This window comes from Tursiops truncatus, chromosome 5 (genome assembly GCF_011762595.2).
Source record: "Tursiops truncatus isolate mTurTru1 chromosome 5, mTurTru1.mat.Y, whole genome shotgun sequence".
NCBI lineage: Eukaryota > Metazoa > Chordata > Mammalia > Artiodactyla > Delphinidae > Tursiops > Tursiops truncatus.
In genome coordinates, this window is record NC_047038.1 from 75079689 (window position 1) to 75087519 (window position 7831).

Below are 7831 nucleotides of genomic sequence, written 5' to 3' on the forward strand. Positions count from 1 at the left end.
AGACTACAATGTGGTATCACCTCACACCAGTCAGAATGGCCATCATCAAAAAATACCTCCCATTTTTAATCTCCCATTTTAAAACCCTCTTGAACCATACCATTCCATTTTTCATACTCTTTGTAGCAAAAGTTCCTTGAAAGGAGTTATCCATACTCACTTCATGCCACCCTTCCTTCTTGAACTATTCTAATCACCTAATCACAATTTATTCCCGTTACTCCAGTCAAACCATTCTTATCAAGGCACCAACAACCCCCATGTGTTCTTTATTTCCACTATGACCTTTTTCATACCTAATCTTTCCACTTAGTGCTTTTTCGTTATGTTTGATACTGCTCCTATTTTTCTTTGAGGAAGGATTAGGTACAGATATAGCTTTAAAATAGTGCATTTGAAGATAAGATTGAGGACTTCTTCCAGAAGGCATCAGAAAAAGAGATTGAAAATGTAAAAGAAAGGATGAGCATCATAGAGGATATGTGTAGGAGTGCCAACATCCAGGTAATAATGAGCCTTAGAAATGAGAAATATTAGACAGGAGTGTAGAAAATAGTTTAAGAAATAATGGAGATAAATGTCCCCAAATTAAGCATACTTTAATAAAGTCTGAGGTCTTTATTAAAAGGGCTCAGAGAAAGCCAAGTAGGAGAGAAGGAAAAACCCACATTTAGACACAATATTGAAGACAGGAGAGAAATTATAAAAGCTTCAGAGAGAAAACAGGTCACCTAAAAAGGAACAAGGGTCAGATTTACATCTGTTGTGGACTGAATGTGTCTCCCAAAATTGCTATGTGGAAACCCTATTTTCTAATGTGATGACAGGAGGTGGGGCCTTTGGGAGATAATTAGGTCATGAGGATGGAGCCCTCATGAATGGGATTAGTACCCTTGTAAAAGGAATCCCAGAAAGCTCTTGCACTCTCTGTTGTATGAGGGTACAATAATAAGTCAGCAGTCTATAACCCAGAAAAGGGCTCTCACCAGCACCTGACCATGCTGGCACCTTATCTCTGACTTCTAGCCTCCAAAACCATGAGAAATAAATTTTTATTGTTTACCAATCTATGGTAAATTATTATAGCAATTCCAACAGACTGAGACAACATCAACCTTCTCAATAATTACACTGGAAACGAGCAACATAGTATTTTCAGAACATTGAAAGAAATGAATTTTGAACCTATTTTATAACTATGCTGTCATTCAAATCTGAAGGTGTAATAAAAATGTTCTTAGGCATACAAAGTCTCAGAATGTCAAATGAAGATCAACATTGAAAAAACCTGAAGGAAGTAATCAATTAGAGAAGTAGGTATAGAAGATGCTGCAAGAGATATGATAATTAAAGATAATCCAATAGCTTGGTAAAGCATATTAAGAAGAGGAGGGACCAAAAAAAGAAACAAAATATATCTATAAAAATTAAGACCAAAAATTTTAGAATCTGGATAATACCAACATGCTAGATAGTGGGGAGGAGGACAGAAAGAGAAGAAAGGCACATGAGGTAAAATACCTGTCAGGAGAACATACAAATCTCGATATTTCAGAAATCAGCAAGGAGGGGTAACACAAACAGGTGTCTTAAGAGCAACTATCAAAATGATATAACAGTAAACACATAGAACTTTATTCTTACCAGGCACTTTCTCAAGAGTTTTACATATATTAATTAATTCCCACAACAACCATATTCTCCTTTATTCTCATTTTACAGATGAGAGCACAGGAAAGACTTGCCCATGACCACTTAACTAATAATGATGAAGTCATTTTGGGATGCTTTCAAAAGTGATTTAATATTTAACCAGCAGAAGAACACTTGACCTCTGCAGTGGAAAGCAGGAAAAGAGAAAAAAAATCAAAACAAAAAAATGAAATTGAAGTACAGTAGATGGAAAATATGAAACAAAATGGCAGAAATAAATCCTTATGCAAGAGTAACCACAATAAATTGTAAATTGATGGATAAAATCCATCAATAAAAAGAAAGAATCAGGGGCTTCCCTGGTGATGCAGTGGTTAAGAATCCACCTGCCAGTGCAGGGGACACGGGTTCAATCCCTGGTCCGGGAAGATGCCACATGCCACGGAGCAACTAAGCCCGTGAGCTTACTACTGAGCCTGTGCTCTAGAGCCCGTGAGCCACAACTACTGAGCCCACGACCACAACTACTGAAGCCTGTGTGCCTAGAACCTGTGCTCCACAGCAAGAGAAGCCCCCACAATGAGAAGCCGATGTGCTGCAACGAAGAGCAGCCCCCACTTGCAGCAACTAGAGAAAGCCCACGCATGGCAACGAAGACCCAATGCAGCCAAAAATAAATAAATAAATAAATTTATTTTTTAAAAAAGAATCAGATTTAAAAGACAGGGGACTTCCCTGGTGGTGCAGTGGTTAAGAATCCGCCTGCCAATGCAGGAGACATGGGTTCGAGCCCTTGTCCAAGAAGATCCCACATGCCATCTAGCAACTAAGCCTGTGTGCCACAACTACTGAGCCTGCACTCTAGAGCCTGCGAGCCACAACTACTGAGCCTGTATGCCACAACTACTGAAGCCCGCGTGCCTAGAGCCTGTGCTCTGCAACAATAGAAGCCACTGCAATGAGAAGCCTGCGCACCGCAACGAATAGTAGCCCCCACTCACCGCAACTAGAGAAAGCCCACGCGCAGCAACGAAGACCTAACACAGCCCAAAAAAAATATTAAAAAATAAATTTATTAAAACAAGACAGTATGTGAGTTACAAGAGAGGTATGCTTTTTAAAATTTGAAAATAGAAGGAAAGAAAAAGATTCACCAGGCAAATGGGAACCAAAAGAAAGCTGGAGTACTAACCTTATTATCTAAAAAGATAGAATCTTGGGGTGGAAAAAAAGTGTGATATAGTGGTGAACAACAAGAAGAATAACAAGTACAATAGAACAAGAAGATATAGCCAACATAAACATACGACTATATATGTACATACATGTATAAAACTCCACACCCTATAAACTGAGAATACACGTTTTTCAAGCATATCTCTTACATTTGAAAAAATAGACCATATAGTAGCCCTTAAAGGAAGCCTCAGATTCAAAAGAATTATATAAGTCATTTCTCTGGCCATAATGCATAAAATTAGAAAATAATTTTTCAAAAGGATAGAAAAAACTTCAATATGTCTGGAAACTAAAAATGTCTTTCTAAATTACCCTTTGTTAAAGATGAAAATCATAAAGAAAGTAAAATAATTTAGACTGATAATCAAGTAATAAACCATTAAAATCAAAATTGTGGGACACAGCTAAAGATGAGTAATTAGAGGAAAACCTATAATTTTAAATGTGTTAATCAGGAAATAAAACTGTTCACAAATGAGCAAGCATTTAAATCAAGAGATTGGAAAAAAGTAACAGTAATCCCTGCTCCTCCTCCGCCAAAAGTAACAGAAATAATAAAGGACAAAAAACAATGAGTTGGAGAACAATAATATCAACCACAAAAATTGAGATTTACAAAATTAAGAGCTGGATCTATAAAAGGACTGATTAATGAACTTTACTTGAAACAAGACAAATATATAGTCAAAACACAGAAGGGGGAAATAACTACAAATATTTTAGATATTAAGAAAATAAAAGTATGAAGAGTGAACATATGCTAATATATGAAATGGATAAATGCAATGAAAACTAAAAATGCTGAAACGTGGTACAAGAAATAAAATAGAACTCAACGAGAACAATATGTACTAAAGAAATTGAGAGACAGTCAAATATAATGGTTGGGATTTTATTTTACCTTAGTTGCAAGCTAATAAGTTAACCTATTACTGTTTCCTAGATGCAGGAATAAAATAGGAGACTCCTGGATCAGAGACAGAGGCCTTTATTACTCATGGCACAGCAAGCAGCATAAGCATCATGTTTGCACTGGTTCTCCTTACCTCCTCAATCCCCACAGGGGCAATGTGGAGGGGCCCAGATGAATACTAAGCATGCAGAGGTTCACGTAGCAGCCTAGAGCACTGAACTTAGTTAATCCATCTCTTTTATAGCAAGCAATTAGTAAGCCTGCTCTTTGTCCCAGAAGGATGCATCACTTCATCCCCCAAGGTTGCTCACTGCAAACACAATGCTGAGAAATGGCCTGGATGAAGATAAATTGGGGCCTTGCATTCTTTGCATACCCACAACAAGAACGTACAGGGAGGGCCTTCCCTGGTGGTGCAGTGGTTAAGAATCCGCCTGCCAATGCAGGAGACACGGGTTTGAGCCCTGGTCCGGGAAGATCCCACATGCTGCGGAACAACTAAGCCCGTGCACCACAACTACTGAGCCTGCGCTCTAGAGCCCCCGAGCCACAACTACCGAGCCCACGTGACACAACCACTGAAGTCCGCACACCTAGAGCCTGTGCCAACAAGAGAAGCCACCACAATGAGAAGCCCGCGCACCACAACGAAGAGTAGCCCCCGCTCACCGCTACCAGAGAAAAGCCCGCGTGCAGCAACGAAGACCCAATGCAGCCAAAAATAAATAAATTTTTATAAAGAAAGAATGTACAGGGATACTCAGGGGTGTATGGCACATTGCCTCTCCCAAGGATATTCTATCCCTTGATCTTAATACATTCTTGGCCGAAGTTGAGTATGCCACTCCATTGACCACCTGCTGAAAATGCCCAACAGAGGCTGGGACCAAACCTGTTCAATGTGTCTCATATAGCATTAATTAAGGCTAATATCAGTAAGATCCCAAAAGCAGAAGGAAGAGGCTAACCAGCAGTACTGATCTCAATTGTGCCTTCCAGGATCCCAGACGTAGCCCACTATAGTTATCATGGGGAGCAGAGGGTGTTATTTTAGACATGAAGGATGTGGTCTAAAGTCATTCTGTTATCCATTATGACTCATGCAATTTAGATTGACTGGTTAATCTCTGGTGTCATTGCCAATGGGGCAATAGATGAGCAAAACAGCAACCCTCAGCCACAATGGAGAGTCCATGGCCATCTCTCCCCCACATACAAACAGATAGCCCAAAGGTCACAAGTCACTCCAGTTTGGGGTTTGTGGTTAAACTTGATTGGGATCATCATCGCACTGGTTTGGTTGAGAAACCTGGGCTATGTCACTGGGTAGTGATAGCCTTGAGAGTTGTACATGGCATAACCCAAAGCTGCTCAGCAGTCAGGAGAAGCATATTGTATGCTTTGTATCGATCAGATTTGTATCGATCAGATTTTTAAAAGATTGTGTTGGTGTGTGTGTTTGTACAGGTACAAGGCGGAGTCCATGCCTGGGAGCTTCCATCGATGGCATTGGGCGAAGCAAAATAAATGGTTCAAGAGTGGATGAGTTTTTCTGTTTTCATAGCCTGTGGACAGGGGTGACAGACACAGCAGCAGGTCAGATTGCCAGCCACTGCAGTTTCTTGCTTCAGGCAGACCATATGATTTTTTGCAGGCTGCAATGTAGGCTTTTTGTAGGGGACAAAGAGAGCATTCATTGCTATTGGTTTGGGCCCCGCTCAAAAAATGCTGATTTGTGGGTTAGCTGATATAAAGGACCAAATAGAAAGCCCAAGTGGGCACATACTCTCTCCAGTTCCCCAAAAGTCCAACAAGAAGCTAAACCTCAAAGGTTTGGTTGGAGGAAGACGGTAGGTGGAGCAGATATACAGCACTTTTTCCTGGGGTGCCAGAGAAATAGAGGGTTGTGAATCTGCCCATTTAAGTCCAAGAAACTTCACTTGGAAAGCCAGCCTCTGAATTTTGTTAGGGTTTATCAGCCACCCCGCTAGTGTAGGTGTGATAGGGGCCTTGAGATGGAGGCTTCTGACTTGCCAACCAATAGGATGTCATCTATAGGGTGAAAACTTTGAAATCAGAGGGTAAAGGCACACCCACTAGTGACAAATGGCAGGGAGTTCATCTCACAAGCATGTCTCTACTTTCTATACTTCCCTGATTGGGATAATCCCCTCTGATACTTACAGGATGGGAGTATAAGCCTATAGCACCTCAATTCCTACTATTTATTCAGATGTACAGGCAACAGCAGCACATTGAATTAGTTCCACCCATATGGTCAAATTAGCTTCTCTTCCTCATTCAGAACCCTGTCCTAATCCCATCAATTAAATTTGAGCATCAATGGACCAGGTAGGATGGTGACTTGGGTGCCTATATCCAAGGAACCCATAGAAATTTGAGTGCCTCCCCTCCCTGAGGTTCCTAAGTATATTTGTACAGAGTGTGTATGGCCTTCAGTCCTCCTTTGGGACAAACCCAAACATTTGGTTTCTTAGAGTAACAAGACTTTCCTGAGGTCAGAAAAAAGAAGGAGGGGGAGATTGGAGGGCGCAGAGGGAGAGAGCAGCTCCTCCCTTTGGACAAAGAATGTCGCCTGCCATATCAGTAAGCTAAGGATGTTGTGGCCATCAAGCCATCAGTGACTGCATCAGGGACTGCATTTCAGGATGGACAAAAGCAGGATCCTGGCCCTGGATAGCTAAGGTTCATATCAAAGGGATGATTTCAATGAGCCCAGACCCTTGCATCCTCCCATACCTAGAAAAGCACCAAATTCATTAACTTGAGAGGTCTGTTTTTCTTTAATTAACAGTAACATTTTGATGTTCCAACTACCTGGTTTTTGTTGCAAAGAAAACCGGCCCCTCCCTTATGTACCCGGGCCCTTCCCTTACCTCTTTGGAGCAGTCGCTCAGAGCTGAGAGGCTGTCTTCCAGGCTTAAGTCCTCAGTTTGGTCCACCAAATAAAACATAATTCCCAACTTTTAGGTTGTACCTTTTTTTTTTTTTTCAGTTGACATCCCCAATAAGCAAAGCTTTGCACTGACTTCTAATTTCAAGTGGCTGAACCAAAGTTCTATGTCCTTATTGCTGACACCATTTATTTCAGCAGCCACAGTGTATTGCCTTTCGACTGGGGCTGTAGGGCTTGCTGCCCGTTGTCACGATGACATCTCTTTCCTGTCCCACCTGAGCAGAACACCATTCCAACAGCTTGTTTCAATCGTACCTCTCATGGCTCAGCTTCTAAATATTCACTAACAGGTAGGACAGTCCGGGACGCCTATTTCCTCGCCTTCACTCAACACTTGGGTGAGAGCGTTCACTACAATCATTTCCTGCGCAACCTTCTCCTGTCCCCTAACTTCATCCTTTCTTTTCAGAGAGCCATGTCTGTCAGCACCCATCCTTTTGTGGCCCAAACTGGAGAACCGTGAGTGGTCTGAGACTTGGTTCTGCTCACAGCCTGGTATGTAGCCTGCCACAGGTTCACGAGCGCCAGCAGAGGACAAGAGACTCCTGGGTCAGGGAGGAAGCTCTTTATCACTGCACAGCAGGCAGTGTGAGTTTTACACCAGTTCCTCCTGTCCCCATATCCCACAGGGGGCATTCAGGCAGACCTAGATGGATGCTGCACATGCAATGGGTTTATATCCCAACTGAGGAATTGGAATTTAGGAAACCTCAGTCTCAAATAAGGGGCTTCAAGCAAACCTGCACAACCTTTGCCCTGGAAGGAGATGTTATCTTTCTTATATTGGATGGTAAACAAAGCTGCCTTGTTCTCTGGGGTGACATTGTCTCTACCTCCCAAAGCTTTACAAGCATCCTTGAAAAGATTGTTCAGAACAAAAACTGTCCCTACCTCAGCGAAAAAAACATGCAGAAATGAGAGCTCTGTGTAGAGTTGTCTCCAACATCTGTAATGTTATCTTTTTTTAAATTCTGGTAAGATGTACATGAAATGTACCATTTTAACAATTTTTAAGTGTACAGTTCAGTGGCATTAAATACATTCACAAT